We start from the raw sequence: 13500 nt of genomic DNA, 5'->3' as shown, positions 1-13500 counted from the left end.
GTCCTATATACCGTGGGTTTAGTTTGCCTCGTTTCCCGAATCGAATTACGCCTTTCCAAGGAGAGACCTTCAACATTACTTTATCTCCAACTTGAAGGCTTACGTCTTACGTCAGCATAGCTCTTTTGACGATCACGTGCAGCCTTTAATCGATCCTTAATTTGCACGATCTTTTCAGTTGTTTAGTGGATTATTTCTGGTCCAGTACGTAAGGTATCTCCTGTATGTTCTCTGGCCATCTGTGTATCTCCAACTTCTGCCCAACATACTGGGGAACGACATTTTCGTACATAAAGAGCCTCAAACGGTGCAGCCTTGATGCTGGTGTGATGACTATTGTTGTAGGAAAACTCAATTAATGGTAAATGAGTATCCCACGCATTTCCAAAGTCTATTACACAGGCTCGGAGCATATCTTCTAAAGTCTGAATGGTTCTCTCACTCTGACCATCAGTCTGTGGATGGTAAGCTGTACTCATATCTAGACGTGTTCCTAAGGATTTTTGTAGAGATTGCCAAAATCATGAAGTGAATCTACTATCTTGGTCAGAAATAATAGAATTTGGAACTCCATGCAATCTGACAATTTCCTTAAGATAAATTCTAGTCAGCTTCTCCATCTTGTCGTTCTCCTTAATTGGTAAGAAATGGGCGGACTTAGTCAATCTATCGACTATTACCCAAATAGTGTCGAACCCACTAGGAGTTTTAGGTAACTTAGTGATGAAGTCCATTGATATCTGCTCCCATTTCCATTCAGGTATTTCCGGTTGTTGAAGTAAACCTGAAGGCTTTTGATGTTCTGCCTTTACTCTAGAACAAGTCAAACATTTGCTCACATAAGTAGCAATTTCTGCCTTCATGTTTGGCCACCAATAATGTACTTTTAAATCTAAGTACATTTTGTCAGAACCTGGATGCACGGAATATCTGGACTTGTGGGCTTCTTCTAAGACCAAGTCCCTGACTCCTCGGAACTTAGGTGTCCAAATTCGGTTGATAAAGTGTCGCGTTCCGTCATCTTTTTGTATAAGTTTCTTTTCCATTCCTCGCAAAGCTTCGTTCTTGATGTTTTCTTCTTTTAGAGCCTGAGGTTGAGCTTCTCTAATTTGTGCGGTAAAGTTAGAATGGATAGTTATAGTTAATGCTCGTACCCGACGGGGTTTAATATATTCTTTCCGGCTCAAGGCATCTGCTACCACGTTTGCCTTTCCGGAATGATAACGAATCTCACATTCGTAATCATTCAACAATTCGACCCATCTTCGTTGTCTCATATTAAGATCTTTTTGGTTGAAGATGTGCTGGAGACTCTTGTGGTCGGTAAAAATAGTACACTTAGTACCATATAAGTAATGTCTCCAAATTTTTAGTGCAAAAACTACAGCTCCCAATTCAAGATCATGGGTAGTGTAATTATTCTCATGCACCTTAAGTTGTCGTGATGCATAGGTGATAACTTTTCCTCTTTGAATCAACACACATCCCAATCCTTGATTTGATGCGTCGCAGTATACGACGAAATCTTGTGTCCCATCTGGAAGGGATAGGATTGGTGCACTACACAACATTTGCTTCAGTTTCTGAAAAGCGGCTTCTTGTTTGTCTTCCCAGTTGAACTTCGTATCCTTCTGGGTTAGTGTTGTAAGCGGCTTGGCTATTTTGAAGAAATTCTCTATGAATCTGCGGTAATAGCCAGCAAGTCCTAGGAATTGACGCACCTCTGTTGGCGTCTTTGGTGCTTCCCAATTCCTGATTGCTTCAACTTTGGATGGGTCAACATGAATTCCTTCGTTGCTAACTACATGACCTAAAATATGTACTTCTCTAATCCAAAACTCACATTTGGAGAATTTAGCGTACAACTTTTCTTTTCTTAGTAGTTCCAAGATTATTTGCAGGTGTTGACCATGCTCTTCCTTGGTTCGTGAATATATCAATATATCATCGATAAATACGATCACGAATTTATCCAAGTATGGTTTGCAAACACGATTCATGAGATCCATAAACACTGTTGGGGCATTGGTCAATCCAAAATACATAACTAAGAACTCATAATGACCATAACGAGTTCTAAATGCTGTTTTTGGAATGTCGTCTTCTTGTACTCTGAGTTGATGGTATCCTGATCTAAGATCTATCTTTGAGTAGTAGCTGGATCCTTACAGTTGATCGAATAGATCATCAATTCTTGGAAGCGGATAACGATTCTTGATCGTTAGCTTGTTCAACTCCCGATAATCAATACACATTCAAAAGGATCCGTCCTTCTTCTTGACAAACAAGATTGGTGCTCCCCAGGGTGAAAAACTTGGTCGGATAAAGCCTTTGTCAAGAAGTTCTTGTAGTTGGCTAGACAATTCTTGCATTTCAGATGGAGCCAACTGATAAGGAGATTTCGCTACTGCTGCTGCTCCTGGAATTAAGTCGATTCGAAACTCGACTTGTCGGACGGGAGGTATTCCAGGTAGATCTTCAGGAAACACGTCAGGGAAATCACATACTTGAGGTATGTCCTTCATTTCTTTTGTCTTTCTCATCCTATCTACAATGTGGGCTAAGAATGCGCTACATTTCTTATGTAGATATTTTTGGGTCTTAGTACAAGAGATGACTTTAAGGTTCTTCCCAGATTTATCACCATAGATAATCAGGGCCTCGCCGTTTGGTAAGGGTAGTCGTATGGCTTTCTCATGACATAGAATTTCAGCGCGGTGTGAAGATAACCAATCCATGCCAATTATGACATCAAAACTACCGATAGGCATTGACATGAGGTTGACGTGAAAAAGGTAGTTATTAAGAGTTAATAGACAGTTTTCTAGGATTTCATGTGTTCTCTCGGTTTGACCATTAGCGATTTCTACTTCATAGATTCCTTTTAATTTACTAGACTTATGACTTAACAATTTTCTAAACGTCGGAGTTATAAAACTTCTATATGCTCCAGAGTCGAAGAGTATAGTAGCATAGAAATTATCTATGAGAAACGTACCAGATATGACCGAAGGGTCCTGGATAGCCTCTCTGCTTCCGATTATAAACGCCCTGCCACGTCCTATGCCTCCTTGACTCCTTAACTTTGGACATTCTTTCTTGATGTGTCCAACCTCCCAATACTCATAGCACTTTCTTCCTTCACCATGGCCTGCTCCAGTATTTGTTCCCTGATTCACTGTTGCAGGTGTTGTGCTCCTGCAGTGACTAGCAGTATGTCCCTTCTTCTTGCACTTCGTGCAGACAAAACAGTCACCTGGATGATGACGGTTGCACTGATTGCACCATGAAGATTTTGGTTGCGTAGGTACCGTTGTCGTGGCTGCATAATTGGTTGCCACTTCTTGTCTTTTCTCATATGATTGTTTGGGATTCTTACTATTAAACTTGCGCTTGTTTGTTCCAGATTTGGGAGACTCAGCCTTTGAGACCACTTCTGTTCCTTGGATCTCTGTGAGGGTTAGCTGATGAGCTATTCTCTTGGTGCTGTCATAGTTCGTAGGCTTTGATGCGATCACCATGCCTTTGATTTGCGATGCTAAACCCCAGATAGATCGCTCAATCTTCTTATATTCAGGGGTTACAAGTGCTGGAAACATTACTGCAAGATCATTAAATCTAGCGGTATAAGCTTTTATCTCTGAACCCTTCATGGTTTGGTTCCACAATTCTTGTTCCAGTTTATGTATCTCCTCCCTAGGACAATACTCTTCTACTAGCATCATTTTTAGCTCCTCCCATTTCATGGAATTTGCAGTATCAATTCCCATTGTATTCACGTGTCACACCCCCAGCCATCGGCGGAAACATCGGGTGCTGTAAAGTCATTCTTCGTATCACAGTTATATAACACACATTGAACAGTACTAAAGAAAATACATACCTTTATTGATAATTGAAAGTTACATAACTGTTTTTCTAGGACCTATTACATAATATCCGACTATGGCATACTTCTTAATGAACAGAAAGGTAATAGTAAAACTTCTTCTATTTGAATACATACCAACTTTTCAAGTTCCTGAAAACACATGCATTTTAAACTACGTCAACATAAAGTTGGTGAGTCCACAGGTTTTGACTCCATAAAATAGTACATTTTCCACGTTCAAAAGTATAGTTTTGAAAGTATCATTTTGACTCTCCAACATTTAGTATGTATATTAGGTATAATAGTTTACTTATCAATTAAGTGTTATACCTAAACATTCCTTGAGCCTAAGGTATAAGTAGGGGGAAACTTATACTTAACATTAATACTTGTATACGACAAAGTATAATGTTTCTAACAATTTGCTACCATGAGCCTGTAACCGCTGATGTGACATAATACCTCTGATAAAACCCACTCATGATTTCCATGAGGACAACCCACTCATGATTTCCATGAGGACAACCCAGTCATGAATTCCATGAGGACAACACCGTATGCTTCATCGACGCCGGAACAATAACAAGTAAAAAGGATAGTTCGTCACTTGCTTATGGTTGACTGTAGCTAACAGTCACAAGTGGGGTGGTCAACCCGTATACTAATTATACACGACTTCCTCGCTCACACGGGATTAACGGTTACAGTTCTGCGGATTTCCGCTAAGATCCCCAATGTTAGTTGATGAATACAATTACTCATGTAGAATTCGACGGCTTCCTATAGCTCTAACAACAAAAGCATCTTTATGTCTAAAACCCTAAGTTACTAGACTATGCTTTTAAACAATACTCATAACTTCATAACATTTAGGCAGTATAACAGCTATAACTTGAAGTAAAACCAGGTTTTATCTTGACATAAAACCAATAATAACAACATATAACGTTCCTAGTTTTATCTTGACATAAAACTATCAATAACAATATATAACATACCAAGTTTTATTTTGACATAAAACCAATAATAGCAACATACTTTATAAATTAACATATATAACTTTGGAATTATATCGCACACAACATATATATAGAATCCTAAGTATAACTCAAGATCTACATTAGTATAATAACATGATGACAAGTTGATAATAGTTGTATATATTCAAAATATTATATTTAGAACAACTATACCCCGACTATTATAACTATATACTATCATATAGACATAATAGTAATGTATAAACAATATTTAGCATGCGTTTTCCCCCAAAATATTAGAAAGTGGGGCCGTGAAACTCACCCTAGTAGTGTGATTTTATGTAATCTAAGCAGAAACGGTCAGCGTACGAGGTCGTCGGGGCTCGGGATGCAAGATGGCCTCAGCAAAGGAGAGAGGAGAAAGAAGTTTAGGTGTAAGAATGGCTAAAGTCGGACCTGCTATTTATAGTAAGGATTTTGGACCCCCACATCGTGGGTTTTATAAGGCCCACGTCGTGAGTTTGGATCTTATCCCCATAGACTTGCCATTTGCGTCCCTAGCTTCGGAAGGTGGTCATGTGACTCTTCACGTCGTGAGATATCCTTGCTCACGTAGTGAGTTTTGATCTTATCCCCTCGCAGCCTCGTCACACACCTTCTAGATTCCGAGATGTGGCAAAATGACTCCTCACTTCGTGAGTTTCTGTGCTCACGTCGTGAGCTGAGTCATATTAGGGTTTCTGACAGCTGAATCTTCGAAAGGTCATAACTTTCACATCCGAACTCCGTATTTGACGTTCTTTATATGCACGCGTAGGTATTTACAAGTACTACAACTCTCTTTTAGACTCCAATAGCTAATTCTAAGTCTATTTTAAATTCCTCATATTATAGATATTTATAGTGTTCAGCTTATCATAACTTCTTCATACGAAGTCAGATTCAGAGATTCTCTATATTTTTGGAATCGTATGGACGTATACTTTGAGTTGTATCATAAAGAAAGTTCATATTTGTATTATAATTTGTCATGAACTAGAGAGCACTCATATCACATTACTAGTTTAACAAAATCACATTACATGATTGGCATAATCACATATGATTGTCTATTGACCTATTTTGACTAGTGTTAAAAAACGATATTAGGGACTGAAAATGACACTATCTCAAGATTTGGACCAAAAATGTTAATTTTATAAAAATTGGGCCAAAAATGTCATTTTATGCAAATAAGGGCTGAAATTGTAATTTTCTGGCAAAATGGACTAAAAATGTCATTATATGCATTTTTGGGCCAAACCCGTCAATCACTAAACATTTGGGGCGAAAATATAGATTTTTATAAATTTATGACAAAAATGTTATTTTTAATTCAAAATAGACTAAAATGACATTTTATGTAAAATAAGCCCTTAAATGTTCAATTTAGTTCTCAAGGGACCTAAATTGTAATTTTTAATAAAAACGAGTTCAAATTACAGAATTTTGACGTATTAAACTAAAAAGATCATTATAACGAAACATTAGACTTTTATAACGTTACGGATAAATAATTCGATTAAACGAAATACAACAATTGTGCGCTCATTGGGCCTAGTATTTGCTATACATGTTTCATGGGCCTTCGTGACACAATTACAGGTTTATTGGGCCCAATGTATTAATCACATGTCTGTTGGGCCTCAGTGACCCAATTACATGCTAAATTTTACTAATTTAGCATTTACATGTTATTGGGCCTTAGTAGCCCGTTTACATGCTAATTTAGTCTGGAAATAACTTACACGTCTAATGGGCCATAGTTGCCTTTTCTTCATGTTTGTTGGGCCTTATCTTGTCATTTCATACATTATCTAGTGTTCGAACTTCTAAATACATATAACATTATACAAATTCATGTGGAGACAAATGGGATCTGGTGAGACGTGTCGGTTGACACCACTGAGTGTATGACCGTAGCTTGTAGTTATAATCAGAGTCTCTGGGAGGGAGAGCGAGAGTTTGTGTATAGATCTATATGGGGGTGACTCCCCCACACCTAAGCTGTTCGCTACAGTTAGACTAGGCCAGTCTAGGGTGACAAAACCTTGAACGAAAATCCGTCATTTGGAAAAATGCCAAGACAGGCAAATCAGTCACTATCATGTATGGTTATAATGACTCATATAGAGATCCATTCCCATTAAGACATTACGGAAAATTAAAAACTCGTAAGTCATAATGATACAAAACATTTCTACAGTGCAAGGATCGCGACATTTTTATAAATCAGAAAATATCGGATTTTCTGGGGAAATACTATTATTCAATTACCACTAACTTACAACAGAAAGAATACAAAAAAATTTAAACTGCATTCCTATATGTTACTACTATGAAATGCACACAGGCATTTATACTCGAGTTTCACATTATTTTTCAGACATTTATAGAAAATATCGGATTTTCTGGGTTTACAAAAGATACAAAGACTTTTATTCAAACATGCTTATGAACTCACCAACATTATATATGTTGACCGTTTTCAAAATAACTTGTATTCTCAGGTAATCGTTAAGTAGGAGGATTTTCAAGTGTGTATGGATTTCTTTTGTGTAACATCACTCATCGTACTATTAATACTTTGGATTTATGTAACCTATGACAATGTACTTGATGTGAACAATACCAGCTGTAATATGTAATGTTTGGTGATGAATGTGTTATGTTTCATGTATATTCATTGTGATGATATTTCAATTTATAGTCACACGAGCCCTCAGACGTTTCCGCCGTCTGGTTCGGGGGTGTGACATCCTTAAAGTTCCATATTGCTCCCTCTTAGAAAAATAACTTTCTAAGTATATGTCTTCTGGAATGACAATCAGTGGGATCATAGAAGTTTCATCCTAAACAATCATTTAAGATAGTCTATATAAACTAGATTAGCAGATGTTAGGTTGAGTTAAAGTCTTGTCTAACATAATCTTTATAACCCTATACCTTTTAGATAAGGATAGAAGATTTCATCCATATTACAATGAAAGTATTTAATCTACTTGTTTGGTTTAAAATATATATCCAATATATATTTGTTTGTAGTGAGCATAACTCCAAAAATATATATAAACGAAGGAGTTCTTTGAATCATCATATAGCAGATTGCAAGGTCTAATTTATCATCTTCAAAAACATTTACTATCGATACTCAACCAGTGGTCAGGTGATCCTATCCCACTAAAAAATACGATAACTACCTCAAAATTATAGGAAAAAATCCATGAGACCAGCTTATCTTGTGCCACAAAGACAATACAAATGATGAAAGAGTGTTCTTTGACGGAATAAGTTGTGAACCGATTCCACAACTCCTAAGATGTTCAAAGAAGAATTGGTTTACAAACTCATTTTCTTGATCAGAACGAAAAGGTTGATGTTGGCCTCACTGAGTTGTTCAATATTCACTATGAAACAATTTGAGCAAATCAAAAGTTTCAACAATAACAAATAAAAGTTGTTAGAGAAATTGATTAAGTATCTAACACCAGATTGAAAAATTACATACATCACAATGTATAATTCTTTAACAAAACATTTGTACTTTCACTACTAGTAGAGAAAAACACTTGTAAATTGTCTTCCCATATAAATACGATTACCATATATAAAACTAATAAGGCCATTCAGTAGTTTGCCTTCGAAAATTCCATCCATAGAAGTTGGTATATGTGTTTCATGTTTATGTAGTTAGCATGATAATGACATAGATAAGATTGAATCAAATATTATTTGATTATATAGGTTTTATCTTTAGAACCATTAATTTAATAAAAAAACATATAGATATACTTCGTAAATAACATTATGAAAAAATATTTTTGACATATAATACATTGTATCTGAACATGAATGTGAACATCTACTAAACGATAAGTAAATCTAATTTTATTCAATATTTTGCAACTATTACATGTTCCAATAAGAATAGGTACAAAAAATCTATTGTTTAAATACATATTATTTGGTCACCAAAAGTTCCAGGAGCATCAATAACATCTATATTCATATCTACAACATGGAATATCATTCGTCCGCGATCAGTTGCTTATTTCTTCTAAAGATTTGCACATACTATCAAGTAATATTGCCACATGCACTATTTACATACTCAAGTGAATGTTGGAAAAAAGAAGTTCTATCATATAGATGTCTGAAGTACTGGTCATGCCATTGAAGCTTTTCAATGACATCTTAATCGCATATTTAGACATCCTATTTTTGTACCTGGGATACCGAGGTCTCAAAAAATATGATGGTTTTCTATGCAACTATACACTAGATTAAATCCGGAAAAACAATTAAAAATCATCCTAAATGTACATACACCATAGGATCTAAGTTTTACTATTATAGAAACGTACATTTAAAACTAACCTAACAAGGTAAAATAAGAGGGAATTGAATAATAACCTCTATGAAAATTGATTGTCTTGTAGTCTTGATCTCTAAATGATCTTGTTTTTTTGTAATACTAGTAGCCAAAGTAGATACCTCTAATGGTTCATATCCAAAAGTCAAGAACCCTATAAAATAAGGAGACAGATGAGATAGAGAGGGGAATCAAAATTCTTAGCCTTTCAGGATTGATGTGTTGGATGAAAGTATGAGCTTTCCTATGCTCCTTTATGAAGTTGTGGTTGTAATAGGATAACCCTAATTTGAATCAACTAAATAATCATATTTAATCCTGATTCAAATCATTGGCTTAACTGTTACTTCGATTAATTCTAGAATCCTCCAGGGAGGTTCTAAAACAGTCCACTAACTATGGGGTTCCAGAATGTTTCCTTGTTAAACTATTAAACAATTAACATTCAGTCCCTATACTTCAAACTAATCCCAAATTATTTCCAAATTAATGCTAATTAATTTTTAGCTAGTTTCTATTTAATTTATTAATCAAATAATAAATTAATAAACTATTTTGTCAATCTTCTTACATTATTTCTAGCTATTCTTGCTCTTGAAGGCAACCCAAAAATTACTTTGCTATTATTCTCAAAGTTACACCAATTAGTTATGATATTGGACACATATTTCCAACACTTTATCCTATCCACTTAAACCAACTCGGTAGGTAGCGATTACAAATTGCATAAAATATTTAATTCCTAGATAATAGGATCCTAAACAACTATTGTTTAACTTGGGATGTTTGATCCCATCTATGCCTCGGGCCTCTCATGCTTAGTTATTCGATTAGTTTATTAGATTCTAGTTATTCGCCTTACATGGCAAGAAACATCATTTCAATTTATGCATTATGGTGTGACGATTTTACTTTTGGATTTGATAACGATAATGTTAGTATTTTGGTTTACAAAGATAATACTCTTTATTTTAAAGAAAATTCTTGCAATGTTATATATGAATCTATGATTGGTGTAAGGAAAAACAATAACTTAACCTTAAACATTAGTTCGTCTACTTTGGATAAATCGTGTCTATGGCATTGCCGTCTTGGTCATATAGACAAGAAGAGAATTGCCAATTTCTAATCAGATGGAATCTTGGAACCATTCAACCTTTAGTTCAATGGAGATTATGAATCTTGATTACTTGGGAAAATGACAAAGTCTCCTTTCATAGGTGACTTTAAGAGAAGGACGGATATGTTACTGTTACGTGCATAAATTGCACCTTTTCATAGGTTAATTTCATGTTTATATATATCATTCCATTGCATTTTTGTATAACTTTCATACATTTTGCATTTAGGGACATAATCGAGATCATAAGCGCACAAGACATATACTCAGAAACTTCCACTATATAAGGAAGCTAGTTGAAGTTCATCAACGATTTAGGTGTGATAACAAGGCCACAATTGCTAGTGAATTGGTTTAGTTATACAATTTGTAGCTTGATTTTATGGAACATTTTAGATATTTTTGATATGGTGATCATTAATAATAATTTGCTATGTTTATTCATATTATATAATTTCCTTCTTTTGCACGTCTAGAACCACTTCAAGAATAATATTTTATTCAAACTTCCATAATTAATCATACTATTGGAAGATAGTAGTGAATTAAGACTTACATGGAGTATTGGTATATTGTTCATCAACATGAACATAGCAAAGGATTGCAATAAATACTGATGAGTAATTGAAAATGGGTTTTTAAGTATTGGAGTAACCATGCTTAAAGATTACTTCATGGATCATGTCATGAGTAAATTAAGAAAACTATGTTTCTTATTCTTCAAATAGAGATGCATGAGGTTTTGTTCTACAATCTGTTGTGTCTTGGTTTTTTCCCACCATTGTCTATAATTGGCAGCTATACAGGGATTGGCCCTAGATCCATGTCTATAGTTTATCATAAGAGATCATGAAGATCAAAGGAATTTGAAGTCACTAGTCTTAGGATTGTTTATAGCAATGTTGATATAAGTACAGTAGTTGCATTGCACTGTCATTCATTGATGTTCCTAGTAAGTATTGGTCCGTTCAATTGTTGATGGCTTAGTGCAAGTGGGAGTTGATGGAAATTAGTGACCATATGCATAACAAACAACTAACATTACTATTAATAGTAGTGTCCTTTTGGATTACATGTAAGAGCAAAATAAAGCAGAAGTGAAAAGACATTCACATTAGGGACTTGTTTTGTTAATGAATTAAAAATTTAATTAGAATATTAGAAAAATAAGTGAAATTGGAATATTCCATATTGATTTGAAAAGACAAGATAATTAAAAAGTTCGGAATCCTAAGTAAAAATCTTAGAATCGTCGAAACCCATTCCCACATCGTGGTTGACCATTTTCCACGTCGTGGTCCATTACATATTAGCTTTAATCGAGTCTTTCGGTTGCTGGTGTTCAAGGAAATTTCAGATCTGTGAAGTTTTTAGGTCTTGGCTGCGATCCGAAGAGAGGAACTCTATGTTGGGTTCTCGAGTTCGATCAGCTGGCAAGACCAAAGAAATTGAAGATGAACACGAAGGTATGATTACTAGTTTTATGTCCTTGTCGGTTGCATAGATTTGTTTGAATTAGATATGCTAGTTTCAAGTCTATAGATCAAAAATATTGTTCTTCCGATGTCACGATTTGGTCTTTAACTAGGCTCGAAACCCATCAGTAAGAGCACGGTGTTGTAAGAAACAAAGCCAACAAGCAACCTCTTTCCCATGCCTGGAAGGTACATCCTAAAGATAAAGAAAGAGGAGAGAGTGGTCAAGTTACACTAAATAGATAAACTAATGTGACTAGTATAAGTTAGTAGTATCCTAAGTGTCCAAAAACTTGTACATGATTTATTAACTCATACCATATGATATAATAGCTAGTTAACTTTCTCTCTTGAATTATTATTTTCACAAAACAATATATATTCCCTAATTAAATACTAGAGTTGGTTTTATTTATTAATAATCAAATTACTAATAAATATTCAATAAGTGACAACTTCTTAAAGGTGTGACCCTATAGGATTGTATGTTATTGACAACATCATTTTAAAATGATTATTGAGCATATAAATCCAACACATTGGGGTCAATGTCAAGCCATGGACTTAAAACAAGGCCAGCTACCCGAGGGGCAACTTATAGGTATTTTCGTCTTTTTGAAAAAGTTGTCTACGGACAAATTATTTTATGTTTTTGTTTTCCAAAGTACTTAACACAATTTGGGGAGGCTAAAGTTTTTTATTGGGGCTTAGAATGTCTAGATGTGAAATCGAAGGTCGGACCTTTCTCTGAACATTCAACGGTCGTGGAATGGTTGCATTGGCCAAAACACGACGTGGAATAACTTTATCACTATAACAAATGCACAAAACACAGTCGTGGAATTCTCTTCAGTATCAAAACACGGTCATGGAAAGTTAAGTAAGATAGGTGTTGCACAGTTACACGGTCGTGGAATGCTACGCTGTACGGTTCCATGACAGTGGAACAGATATATCCGAATTTCACATATTTTTTTTTCACTTAAACCATTTTGCACATATTTTTTCCTTACTTGTTCTAAAATCACGGTTGCCTACCCTTCTGTTCTATCTCGACCAGCAACGAAATACACACACATGTATACATATCTCATGATTTTTGCTTTAATCTTGCTTCATTCTAAGCAAGAAAGGTATGATTTTCAATTCTAACTTCTTCCTTCTTCCCAAGCGTCAAATAGAGCTCCTTCCATATATATTTTTGGATTATTGAAGAACCCTATAAACTTTGGGCTCGAAAATTTGTTCTACATTCTCAATTCATTGTAAATTAAGCTTGGGGAAGCATAAGGAATGTGATTTCAAGCATCAATTAGAAATGAAAAAGATAAAAATCAGGTAATCTCACTTTGATTATACTTTCCTTGCATTTCTCACATAAAGCTTGAATCTTTGTGTGTTCTATGAAAAAGACAAAAAGACAAAAATCTGGTAATTCCAAATAAGGTAGAGTCGTTAATTCTTTAAGTGATATCCATCATGACCCAAACCCCCCGCCACCTATCCAAAATCAAGGTGGTATAGAATTTTCTACTCCAGCTCAAGAAGAAATGTTTTTATGGTGTTATAGATTGCGTTTGGGTTGCTCAAAAATTTACGCATGTTCCTACCCGTCGTTCTTTACATACTACAATGGAGTTCAC

This window comes from Lactuca virosa, chromosome 8, assembly GCF_052849685.1.
Source record: "Lactuca virosa cultivar CGN04683 chromosome 8, Lactuca_virosa_CGN04683_v6, whole genome shotgun sequence".
NCBI lineage: Eukaryota > Viridiplantae > Streptophyta > Magnoliopsida > Asterales > Asteraceae > Lactuca > Lactuca virosa.
Note: the sequence above shows the minus strand (reverse complement) of the source record.